The sequence below is a fragment of the Pseudopipra pipra genome, chromosome W (genome assembly GCF_036250125.1).
Source record: "Pseudopipra pipra isolate bDixPip1 chromosome W, bDixPip1.hap1, whole genome shotgun sequence".
NCBI lineage: Eukaryota > Metazoa > Chordata > Aves > Passeriformes > Pipridae > Pseudopipra > Pseudopipra pipra.
Genome location: NC_087580.1, coordinates 40,675,621 through 40,687,930, shown reverse-complemented (window position 1 = coordinate 40,687,930; position 12,310 = coordinate 40,675,621). Strand labels below are relative to the sequence as shown.

The following is a 12,310-nucleotide window of genomic DNA, read 5'->3' as shown; positions in this document are numbered from 1 at the left end:
ATGACCAGCGACCACGTGGGCAGGTATGGCCGCAGCCATTTCCCCCCCCCACAGACTAAACTCCGACCCTTCTTTTCCGGCCAGGAGCCAACCCCGCTCCATGCTCGCCGCCTGCACCGCCCACCATCCCCCCACAGGGAACCGGTTTTGCCGGGACTACGGGGGAGGAATGGGAAGAATGGGAGGAATGGGGGGAGGGGGAGAAAGAGGGGGAGAAAGAGCCAAACATGGTTCCAACGGGAGGGATCAAAAAGGCACAAGGGGAGAAGTCAGCTAACATGTGGGAACAATGTCTAGATAAGGCAATTCGAATGGAAAACATTCTCACTGCAGATCCAAATGATTACCTATCCAACATTAAAGAGTTACAAGGTTATACTGAGTTAAATTTAAGATGCTTGGACCAGCTGCAGTATGCTTTAAACAAGCAAATTGAATACAATGAAGCCAGAGAGATGCTGTACAAGCACTTGGCCTTTGAAAGACAAAATGCAAGCTGTGAAAGAGCTTTGCAGAGCCCTCCTGTAAGGGAGAACTGTGACTTTATTGAGCTGGTACCACCCTATCAAAAGGCTAGCTCTGAGAAGCAGCTACCTACCTCCCTAGCTGCAGCTTTAGATGCCCAAATAAGAATACACAAGGAAGTCAGACACACAACTAGCTGTTTTAGTTGTGGAGAAATAGGTCACTCTCAGGAGGATTGCCCATGGAAGCCCCTAATAGCAACATTCCATAGACACCCTAGCAGCAGAGAAATGACTCAGTTGTACCAAGAGTGCCATAAGCAAAGCAAAAGATGTGCTACAAGCATTATACTGTTCGTAGCAGCCCTGCTCGCTGTAATCCTTTGTGGACTACTTTTCATGTGCAAAAGAGAAAACTACTTAAGACAAGCCACAATATACCAATAACCAGCCCCCAAAATACCCATGTACCCTGTACCCCAAAGAAAGGTGACAGGTGGAAAACATTACAGATGTTAACAGCAGAACACGCAGTCAAAAAACATGCAGAAGCCTTGCAGATCGGACTGCTTCTACCTATAAGGCTTCTAGCAAATTGGTCACGAGTGATAACTGATTCAAAAAACCATTCCTTTACCATTCTCCGTCACCCTGAGGATGCCCAGAAACCCTTTTTTCCCATCATGGTTTTAAACAGTGCACAAACTATCCAAAATCACTGCTGGGCTGCCCTTCCTCAGGGGATGCAAAATACCTTGATGAAGTATCAGACAGCCATAATACACCATTATGCAGAGGACACATTAATAACCACGGCCACAAGAAATGAACTGCTAATTGTTTCTGCTGTTTTAACCAAAACTGCCCAAGGTGCAGATCTTCAGTTTGTTTCAGGAAGAACCCAACAACCACAACTCTGGACTTGCCATGGACAGGACAACACAGCAAAAAAGCTCTACACAGGTGACACAGCTCGAGGTAAAAAACATTTATATTTACGCGAGTTGCAGAAACCTCAGAGGGCTACCAGTTGCTTAAAACCGGTTTTAGCCATAAACAGAGGGGACCTACACCCTCTCCTTGTGTTGCTAGGGGAGAACTCCAACTTAAAGTCTGACAGATTGCTAGCTGCAGAGGCAAACCAAATGTTAGAGAATTATACCAAGGTAACAAAGAGCAAACAAAACAGGAGAGATCCTGAAAGGCAAATCTGCCTAGTTTTTGTTTCCAGCAGGTATGAAGCATTGCAGTTTTGTTTCAGTGAGATCAAACTGAGAAAAGCCCGCTGTTGGTTCTAAAACAGCCTTTTCTGTCATACCCCACCACCTAAATCTGTGTAAGTTGCTATTGAGTTTGCAAGCTTGTCATTTAAGGCAGAGCACGACTGAGGAACTGGACGGAAGAAATCCTGCCTTCACCAGCATTCCAGCTTTGAAGACAATTTGGATAGGATGACAGCTGAGGACGCTGGATTTTAAGATGCCCTGGCAAGTTTTAGTGGTAATATTTTTATTCATCTCCTTAAGCACAGATTGTGGCAGAAATCAACAGTTTACCTTTAAAAATCACACCAGATGCAAAACTGAACCAGTGAAAGGCCTCAGGGCCTTCACACATGCATCTAGGAAAACACAATATGCTGCAATAGACTTAAATAAATCCTGCCACGGAACAGTAGGAAAACTACAAGCCATGAACTAAGCTTCTGTATAGTTCTGGACTGATTGTCATTCATATTACCTTGAGAAAATTTTAAAACAGTCCTTTGATGTTATGATTGTGCTTATTATGCTATAAGGTTGATAACCTGTTTTGAAGGTTAATTTCTGTGAGATATTGTTAACCCTTACCTGTTGTTTGAAATGCATTCTGTTGGTTCCTGTGAGTTACAAAAGGTATGATTTCTATACAAATGCACACAAAATCACATCCTGACATGCCACAGCCAATAACTGACAGAAGCTGAAAATCTGCTAAAGCAGCAATGTTTAACACTATATCCAGAGTTTTAAGGCAAGCAATTGCCTCATTCATTCTCCATCAGAATACAGGTTCTCTAAGAGACCATTCAAAATAACAATTAATAAAGCTACATCATCAACGTATGCCACACTGTCAGGAAACCACCCTAGAGAGTTAATAGCAAATGAGGCCTGGCGATCAGAGATATACATCTTTGAATTAGACATATTGAAATTGTACATGCAAATAGATATACATCCACAAAACATAACTGCTACTACATCCGCTAAACAAAACACAAGAGTGTAAAACACATGAGTTAGTTGCTTAGCAACCCTTTGGTACTCTAAAATGGATTAACATTAAAATTAAGCAGTTACTTCCTATGAAATAGGAAAATTCTCACATCAAGCATTTCACAGTAATCCATAAAACAGTAAAGGCACATATTGAAACACGTGCTAAGTTTAAACAAAAGGGGGGAGAACTGGTGTAACCTGCAAGAACATCTGTAAAAAGCTATGTATGTTATCAATTTTTGAGTTGTGACAGTGCTGAAAGAAGCAGGTCTGAAAAGTAGCACAAACCTCAGGCGTTTGTCTCTCCCAAGTTGCTAATCATAGTAAGACTTGATTTCAGGACAATGGATGAGCTTCCTAGATTTAAGACATGGAGAGAAAGCTATGCCCAAAAGTTATAAAAAAGAACTCAAGCAGGTTCTTCCAGGTGTGTAAAACCCTATTCAAATATGTGACCACAGCAGCAGGAACCAGAACAACGCAGAAGTTTGGAAAAGAGTTATGTTATGTTTCAAGTTTACATTAGAAAATGACCAACGTGGTGAAAAGCAATCTCTGGAATGTGTGTGTGTGTGTGATCATGAGTGTGTTTAGAGTACGGTGGCCACCGACGTATGATATGAGTGAATGAATGAAAATAGTTGTTTGACTGGTCAAATAATAAAAAACAAACACCTCACAAATAACATTACCTCAGGTCGCTTTTAAGAAATTGTAGTTTGCTAAGATTACCCTGTTTCTTAAATAAAGTTGAATTCCCCAGTTATAAAAACCCGCAGATAATTAAAGTTATAAGTTTATACACAGTTAAGATAGGCCCCAAGTTAATAAAGTAATTATCCAATTTGCACTACCCTATAGGAATGTAAGAATGTTTTAAAAAGGTTTACATTAAAGTTAAGAAACAGCAAAGCAATGTGCTGGGTCACTGCAAAGCTTAGTAGTTTTATAATGTTCTGATTGTTAAAATTGTTGTTTGCATTGTTGTTTGCATTTTTGTTCATACTGTTTTTGTGACTTCTTAATATAATTAGAAGAGGGGATGTGTGGGAGGCGTGTCTGTTATAGACTAGGAAATCAGGGAATTTTCCTTCCCCCTGCCCCACTCCAAGGGAAAGAAACGGAGTGAGCGGGGGGAAGGGAGGTTATTAGCATTACTAAAGATGTAGCCAGCCTGGGTTAATGGCCCATTTGGAGAAAGAAAAGGAGAGGCGAGGAGGCAGGAAAGGGAGAAGCCCTGGCTGGGAAGGCGAGAGGCGGGGTTTGGGGTGGCTAGCTCTCGGGGTGCAGACAGGCAGTTTGTTGGGGAGGGGGACTGGAGGTCTAGCTGCCTTTTGGCTGTTAATCCTGGGGAGTTCGACCTTTTGTCCTGTTGGCTTCAACCTGCCTGACTGTCCCGCCTGCCGGAGCTGCTGTGCTTCATCGGAGAGTTTTGCTTGCCCACGGGAGAGGAGGAAGAGTTTTGGAGACATCACCGCCTGAGACTGCAGTGAGTCCTTGCCACTCGAGACAGCGGTGAGTTCCCGTGGGAGTGGGCAGCCTGCCTTCCTTTTTGTTCCCACGGAGACGAGGACCCCCCATCTCCTCGGCTTCCCCACGCGGCCCGGGATCACCCCTTCGGTCCCCCTCTTCCCGCGGGTGATTGCTGGAGCCCACTGCGCCCCTGCCGACCACGACCAGGTACTGCAGGTCCTACACCTTCCAGCGGCCCAACAGCGCCCCCTGCCGACCACAACCAGGTACTGCAGGTCCTACAGCTCCAGCGGCCCAACAGCGCCCCCTGTTGACCACGACCAGGTACTGCAGGTCCTACAGCTCCAGCGGCCCAACAACGCCCCCTGCAGACCGCAATTAGGACCGTGTTAAAGGACAGAGGAGTACTCTTTTAGGCTTGTTGTTGTGGTTGTTGTTGCTGGTGTTGTTTTGTTTTGTGTTACTTTTTTTTCTTCTTCTTTTTTTGCCAACATTCATATATTTCTTAATAAAGGGTTGTTATTTCTCCTGTTTTTTCCACATTTTCCTCGAGTAAAGCCCCTTAATCTGACACTACAATTGCAGAGAGAGAGGAGTTTGGTCTACCTCACAACTCATCCTCTTTAGCAAACAGTCTAGTCTCTTCAGACTGAGACATTTTTGGCGCCCAACGTGGGGCATAGAAAGAGGAAAGGTGGAAAAAGAATAACTACCCTTCGTGTGAGTTACGCGCGTTTTGAACCCCTTGTGTGATTGACACGCGTTTTTTGAACTTGTAGGCACCATGATGTTAGGGGTTGTTGCTTTCCTCTGGCATATAACCATGCCAAGATACCTGTCCCACCTGTCAACGTGTTTCAGTTCGGATACTAGTACTTACATTGCAATAAGTGCCTTTGAGATTGTGCATTGGGTATATGACACGGCAAACTCAGCTCCTGTGGTTTTCATCCGGAACATATCCTCAAGGATGCACTACTGCTCTAGCCTAAGCTGTTTTCTCTGGGGTTTTAAGGATAATAGTACCCATTCTTATGGGGACACACAGGGGAATGCACGCGCCCAACCCTTCATTCAGTTCCCTTTTGGATACAATACAGTGGCCTCTGGGAAGTTTAAATCATTTTTAGATATCCGAGACATTTCAATGGTTGGGCTTTTCATCCTAAATTGTGCCACTATAGCATACCTGATATACCAAGCCAAGGCCAAGAATTACCGAGAAGGCATTCAGGAGCCTGACCCAGGGGTGGAAAACCTCGAGTGGCGTGGGTTATGGGAGGACATGGGTAAATTCCTAGAAAGTTGCTCAGCTCCCATGACATGGAAACTTACCCTTGAACAACTCCTGAACCCTATAAAAATAATGAAAGCTGTGAGGGAGAGGGGTCGTGATGGATCCATGGAGAAGCAGGTGGCAGCTGCATGCGGGGCCTTGGCCATTGCCTACAGGAAGTTGCTTGGTATGGTGCAGCATTCTCCGGGGAAAGGAAAAGATGAGGACAAGATGCCTAATACCAAGGTGACTCAGGATAAGGCAAAAACTAAGGAGCAGACTAAACCAACAGAGGTTGCCACTATCCACAGGAAGAAATGTAAAGCCAAATCAGTTCGCCTAGTTGATGATGATGGAGAGGCAGGGTCCTCACAAGCAGCTGCTCCAGAGCCAGAAATCATCACTGAGTCTTTATCGTATAATAACCTCTGGAATTTACGGGCAGACGTTGCTCGTCATCCGAGTGAGCCCATTCTGGTCTGGATGATCCGAGTTTGGGACTCTACAGGTGATGCAATACACCTTGATGGCGGTGAAGCGAGGTTCCTGAGATCTATCGCCCAAGATGTGGGTATTGAGGAGGTGTTTGTGAGGGAATCGAAGCCCCTATCTCTCTGGGCACGGCTCGTGGATGGTGTGAGAGAGAGGTTCATTTACAGAGAGTCCTTGCAGGCAGATCATTACACCAAGAGCTGGAAGACCATCGAAGAAGGAATCCTACGGCTGAGAGAAATGGCATTGCTAGAAGTACTGTTTGGGGGGGGTGGGCAACCTACCAACGATCCTGACAGGGTTAAGTGTACACCACAGATGTGGTGGAGCTTTATACGTATGGGGCCGTCCATACATAAAGGTTACCTGACATCATTGGAGGCTGGGGAGAAGCGGGAGCCAGTGATGTCTGTAATAAATAAACTTTGGTTGTACGACAGTATGACCGGAGGACCGCTACAGGCCCGTATCTCCTCTGTAGAGACAATAGTTAATGAGCTCAAGGAATTAACTGCAGGGTTGAAAGAGAGGATTGAGGGAAACAATCTCCATACGGCCCCAGTGAGAACCAGACGCCCCCCAGCTAGAGAGAGCAGACAGACTTCACGAACTGAGTTGTGGTACTTCCTAAGTGACCATGGAGAAGACATGAGACGGTGGGACAGGAAACCTACCCGGGCACTAGCAGCCCGAGTACAAGAGCTGAAAGAGAAAGAAAAGGGGAAGTCTGCGAAAGTGAGTGCCGTACCAGTATCCTGCGGGCAGGGACCTGACTCGGTAGAGAGCACCTCCCGTCAACATTCGCAAGAGGAAAACGATGACTGGCAGGATGAAGATGAATGTTAGAGGGGCCCTGCCTCTAGCCAGGTAGAGGCACGGGACAACCGTGTCTATTGGACTGTGTGGATCAGATGGCCTGGCACGTCAGACCCACAGAAATATCAGGCTTTGGTTGATACTGGCGCTCAGTGTACGTTAATGCCCTCGGGACATGTGGGACCAGAGACTATTTCCATTTCAGGGGTGACTGGAGGATCTCAAGAGTTGACCATAGTGGAAGCTGAAGTGAGCTTGACCGGGAAAGACTGGCAGAAACACCCCATTGTGACTGGTCCAGATGCCCCATGTATCCTGGGCATTGACTATCTCAAGAACGGGTACTTCAAGGACCCCAAGGGACATAGATGGGCTTTTGGAATAGCTGCTGTGGAGACTGAGGCGGCTAAACAGTTGAACTCGCTGCCCGGCCTCTCGGAGAGCCCTTCGGCCGTAGGGTTGCTGAAAGTCGAGGAACAGCAAGTGCCAATCGCCACTACAATAGTGCATCGCCGGCAGTACCGGACGAACCGAGATTCTGTGATCCCCATCCATAAGATGATCCGTGAGCTGGAGAGCCAAGGGGTGATCAGCAAGACCCATTCACCTTTCAACAGTCCCATCTGGCCTGTGCGTAAGTCTAACGAAGAATGGAGACTGACTGTGGACTACCGTGGCCTGAATGAAGTCACCCCACCGCTGAGCGCTGCTGTTCCAGACATGTTGGAACTCCAGTATGAGCTGGAGTCCAAGACAGCGAAGTGGTATGCCACTATTGACATCGCAAACGCATTCTTCTCCATTCCCTTAGCAGCAGAGTGTAGGCCGCAGTTCGCCTTCACCGTGCAGTACACTTGGAACCGACTGCCCCAGGGGTGGAAACACAGCCCCACCATCTGCCATGGACTGATCCAGGCTACATTAGAGAAGGGTGAAGCTCCAGAACACCTGCAATACATTGATGACATCATCATATGGGGGGACACAGCAGAGGAGGTCTCCAAGAAAGGGAAGAAAATCATCCAGATCCTCCTGAGAGCTGGTTTCGCCATAAAGAAAAGTTAAGGGACCTACCCGAGAGATCCAGTTCCTGGGGGTGAAATGGCAAGATGGGCGCCGTCAGATCCCGACAGAAGTCATCGATAAGATCACAGCCATGGCCCCACCAACCAGCAAGAAGGAAACGCAAGCTTTTCTGGGTGCCATAGGTTTCTGGAGGATGCATATCCCGGAGTACAGTCAAATCGTAAGCCCTCTCTATCTGGTTACCCGAAAAAAGAATGATTTCGAGTGGGGCCCTGAACAGCAACAGGCATTCGAACAGATTAAACGAGAGATTGCACATGCTGTAGCCCTTGGGCCAGTCAGGACAGGGACAGATGTGAAAAATGTACTCTATTCTGCAGCTGGGAATAGAGGTCTCTCCTGGAGCCTCTGGCAAAAAGTGTCTGGTGAGACTCGAGGTCGCCCACTTGGGTTCTGGAGCCGAAGCTACAGGGGATCTGAAGCCAATTACACCCCAACAGAGAAGGAGATCCTAGCGGCTTATGAAGGAGTACAAGCTGCCTCTGAGGTGATTGGCACAGAAGAACAGCTGCTCTTGGCACCTCGACTACCAGTGCTGAACTGGATGTTTAAGGGAAAAGCACCCACCACACATCATGCCACTGATGCTACATGGAGTAAGTGGATCGCTCTGCTCACACAGCGTGCCCGTATTGGAAATCTGAATCGCCCTGGGATCCTAGAAGTCATCACAAATTGGCCGGAAGGCGAGAGTTTTGGTCTAGCAGATGAGGAAGCAGAAGAGCAGGCGGTGCAGGCTGAAGAAGCTCCAGAATTCGATAAACTACCGAAAGAAGAAGCACGCTACGCCCTCTTCACTGACGGTTCCTGTCGCCTTGTAGGAACGAAGCGCAAATGGAAAGCAGCTGTATGGAGTCCCGCCCGACAAGTTTCAGAAGCTACTGAAGGGGAAGGAGAATCGAGTCAATTCGCAGAGCTCAAAGCTGTCCAGCTGGCATTGGACATTGCTGAACGGGAGAAGTGGCCAAAGCTTTACATCTACACTGACTCGTGGATGGTAGCCAATGCTCTGTGGGGATGGTTGGACAGATGGAAGAAGGCCAATTGGAAACGCGGGGGAAAACACATCTGGGCTGCTGATACGTGGCAAGACATCGCTACCCGAACAGAGAAGCTCACTGTGAGGGTCCGCCACGTAGATGCCCATGTGCGCAAAGGCCGAGCCAATGAGGAGCATCGCAACAATGAACAGGCAGACCGAGCTGCACGAGTCAAGGTATCACAGGTGGACTTGGACTGGCAGCACAAAGGAGAGTTGTTCCTAGCACGGTGGGCCCATGATGCCTCAGGCCATCAGGGCAGAGATGCCACCCATAGATGGGCACGAGACCGAGGGGTGGACTTAACCAAGGACATTATTTCCCAGGTTATTCATGACTGTGAGACCTGTGCTGCCATTAAACAGGCTAAAAGACTCAAGCCCTTATGGTATGGTGGACGTTGGAGTAAGTACAGGTATGGGGAGGCCTGGCAAGTCGATTACATCACACTGCCACGAACCCACCAAGGTAAGCGCTATGTGCTTACTATGGTGGAAGCCACCACTGGATGGCTGGAGACGTACCCGGTGCCTCACGCTACTGCCCAAAATACCATCCTGGGCCTTGAAAAACAAGTCCTGTGGCGACACGGTACCACAGAGCGCATTGAATCAGATAACGGAACTCATTTCAAAAACAGCTTAGTTGCCACCTGGGCAGGGGAACATGGCATCAAGTGGGTGTACCACATCCCATACCACGCAGCAGCCGCAGGGAAAGTTGAACGACATAATGGACTGTTGAAAACCACCCTGAAGGCGTTGGGTGGAGGGACAGACAAGAACTGGGACCAGCATCTAGCAAAGGCTACATGGCTAGTTAACACCAGAGGTTCCATCAACCGAGCCGGTCCTGCCCAGTCAGAGTCCCTCCACACCGTGGATGGAGATAAGGTCCCCGTGATTCACGCGAGGGGTGTGTTAGGGAAAAAGGTTTGGGTTGACCCAACCTCAAGCAAAGACAAACCCATTCGTGGGATTGTTTTTGCCCAAGGGCCCGGTTGCACCTGGTGGGTAATGCAAGAAGATGGAGAAACTCGGTGCATACCTCAAGGAAACCTTACTCTGGGGTGAGCTGGCTGTAACTGTATACTTGTATCTGTATGTAACCCTGCACCTGTATCTGTATGTGTATCTACCGATTAGTGGATGTGTATATAGTTGGAGTATTGCATGTACGTATGAGGATCGAAGATTTAACCTGATAAAGAGTGGCAGCATGGGGAAGGAAAATTAGGGGTGGATAATGTTATAGACTAGGAAATCAGGGAATTTTCCTTCCCCCTGCCCCACTCCAAGGGAAAGAAACGGAGTGAGCAGGGGGAAGGGAGGTTATTAGCATTACTAAAGATGTAGCCAGCCTGGGTTAATGGCCCATTTGGAGAAAGAAAAGGAGAGGCGAGGAGGCAGGAAAGGGAGAAGCCCTGGCCGGGAAGGTGAGAGGCGGGGTTTGGGGTGGCTAGCTCTCGGGGTGCAGACAGGCAGTTTGTTGGGGAGGGGGACTGGAGGTCTAGCTGCCTTTTGGCTGTTAATCCTGGGGAGTTCGACCTTTTGTCCTGTTGGCTTCGACCTGCCTGACTGTCCCGCCTGCCGGAGCTGCTGTGCTTCATCGGAGAGTTTTGCTTGCCCACGGGAGAGGAGGAAGAGTTTTGGAGACATCACCGCCTGAGACTGCAGTGAGTCCTTGCCACTCGAGACAGCGGTGAGTTCCCGTGGGAGTGGGCAGCCTGCCTTCCTTTTTGTTCCCACGGAGACGAGGACCCCCCATCTCCTCGGCTTCCCCACGCGGCCCGGGATCACCCCTTCGGTCCCCCTCTTCCCGCGGGTGATTGCTGGAGCCCACTGCGCCCCTGCCGACCACGACCAGGTACTGCAGGTCCTACACCTTCCAGCGGCCCAACAGCGCCCCCTGCCGACCACAACCAGGTACTGCAGGTCCTACAGCTCCAGCGGCCCAACAGCGCCCCCTGTTGACCACGACCAGGTACTGCAGGTCCTACAGCTCCAGCGGCCCAACAGCGCCCCCTGCAGACCGCAATTAGGACCGTGTTAAAGGACAGAGGAGTACTCTTTTAGGCTTGTTGTTGTGGTTGTTGTTGCTGGTGTTGTTTTGTTTTGTGTTACTTTTTTTTCTTCTTCTTTTTTTGCCAACATTCATATATTTCTTAATAAAGGGTTGTTATTTCTCCTGTTTTTTCCACATTTTCCTCGAGTAAAGCCCCTTAATCTGACACTACAATTGCAGAGAGAGAGGAGTTTGGTCTACCTCACAACTCATCCTCTTTAGCAAACAGTCTAGTCTCTTCAGACTGAGACAGTGTCTAAAGGCAGGAAGGATGTGCCCAGGTACAGAGCCCAAGGAGCATGCCCCAGAGTTAGTAAACTGGTTGGTTAAGAAAGTCACATGATATGTAAGGATAAAAGGGCGCGCAAGTTTGAAATAAAGCCTCTTTGTCTCACCACCCAGGAGGAGCATCATTCATTTCCTTGTTATACAAGGGCCTTACCGCAACACACAACTTTATCCCAGGAGAAAAACCACATGAAAACCCTAACCCAGCACCACAAAAACCTGAGCAGGCAGGCTGGAACAGGGAGTCCCATTCTGAATGCTATGGAAGAGAAAACAGGCCCTTTGTGGCTTCAGAAAAGCATCCAGTCATCATTTTCCTCAGGGCATCCTCGAAGCAAAAGATTTCTTAAGACAGATGCCAGAGCTTGGCAGCAAGCTGTCCTTCTTAGCTTGGAAAATCTCTGCTGACTTACCTAACAATGGTACAAACCCCCCAGGTTAATGTTGTCAAACAGCTGCATCTGCAGGATTCATGTTCCAGCATTACCTAATGCACAGTTATCACACCTCTTTTTAAAATTAAAGGGGAGGAAAAAAACAAGCAGGGGGCGTAGGGAGACTCCCCACCCCAGTCATCCATCAAGTGTACATCCTGGCCACTGCTCCCAAGAAATTTAATATATGCTAAAGAGATATAAAAAGACATCAAAAGCTTTCAGAAATAAAAGTGTTTCAGAAGCTAGATTTTAATATTGCCAAGTGGGTTTTTGCCAGATTATAAAGTTGACTGAAATGCCAGGATACTGCATTTTGGAAGCAGCAGCAGCTCACATATTGCCTTGTATTAGTGGCTGAAGTGTATTGCTGATTCCAAAGCTGGACTATCATCATCTGTGGGGGAGAGTAGATAAATAAATAAATAAAAATTCACATTCCCTACCAACCCTGCTGCCTTGAAGCACTCTTTTCAAGTGTGGCCTCCACAGGAAAAAAAAGTTAAGACCACTTTATTTTGATTATAGTGCTTTCCCTAGGCAGGAATTTTTATTTCAGTTAGAATCTTTGAACCATTACATTTTCAGTGATACATTTTTATATTTACAGTTGACA

The 12,310-nt window shown here is 47.8% G+C and overlaps 1 protein-coding gene and 1 long non-coding RNA gene across 2 annotated transcripts in view; one reads left to right on the top strand and one right to left on the bottom strand.

Moving 5' to 3' along the window:
- Positions 1-12,310, bottom strand: part of LOC135405395 (zinc finger protein 239-like) — a 669,637-nt gene that overhangs the window by 251,201 nt on the left and 406,126 nt on the right. The window lies entirely within an intron of this gene.
- Positions 4,180-11,099, top strand: LOC135405713 (uncharacterized). The gene is made up of 3 exons (XR_010425971.1): positions 4,180-4,240; positions 4,415-4,473; positions 10,784-11,099. It is a non-coding gene; the product is annotated as an uncharacterized LOC135405713 (long non-coding RNA).